Raw genomic sequence first — 788 nt, forward strand, 5'->3', positions numbered from 1 at the left:
TCTCTCTCTCTCCACTCTCTCTCTCTCTCTCTCTCTCTCTCTCTCTCTCTCTCTCTCTCTCCAAAGTGCTCAGCATCTTCGTCAGCGCCGTCCACAATGCCATCTCCCCATGTCGTCATTGCTGACATCACCGTCGTCGAGCTTCTGGGCTTCGGGTCGTTTGTCGACCATGCCGCGGACGTCTTCGTCGGACGAGCGGGGCTGCGGCGGCGCCCGATCCAAGCTGATAGTTAATGACAAAGGAGGCGATGCGGGGGAGAGATCGGAGATTTTGGAGATGAACTTGGAGTGTCGCCGCCGGCATATTAGAGGAGGCCGAAGGGTGGGCGGGGGTGGAAGGCGCCGTTGAAGAAGCAGATGAGCTTGAGGTGGGTGTGGTGGTTGGTGGTGTGCCTATTGGGCTGAGCGTGGTGGTGGTTGCGGCGAGAAAGAGAAAGAGGTGGCAGAGAGAGAGAGAGAGAGAGAGAGAGAGGGAGATCACCGTTCGTGTAATATCTAATGGTTGGTTTTAAAAGTCCTTAACCGGTCTGCAACTATGCGGTCCGCAGTAGAAGGGGCTTCATCGATATAGATCTACAGTTTTGTATGCAAAAAGTTATGCATGCGAGTACAAGTGAGAGACGCCCGTGAAATATTACTTGCTACTATTTTAATTTTAAGGACCTATTTTATTATATATATATATATATATTATTTTTTTTGAATATAAAGACTAAACAACAGCTCTCACGTCATAACTATTAATGAAACCTCAGAATATAAAAAAGGAAACGTTGTGCCTAAATCCC

This window comes from Fragaria vesca, linkage group LG1, assembly GCF_000184155.1.
Source record: "Fragaria vesca subsp. vesca linkage group LG1, FraVesHawaii_1.0, whole genome shotgun sequence".
NCBI classification, from domain to species: Eukaryota; Viridiplantae; Streptophyta; class Magnoliopsida; order Rosales; family Rosaceae; genus Fragaria; species Fragaria vesca.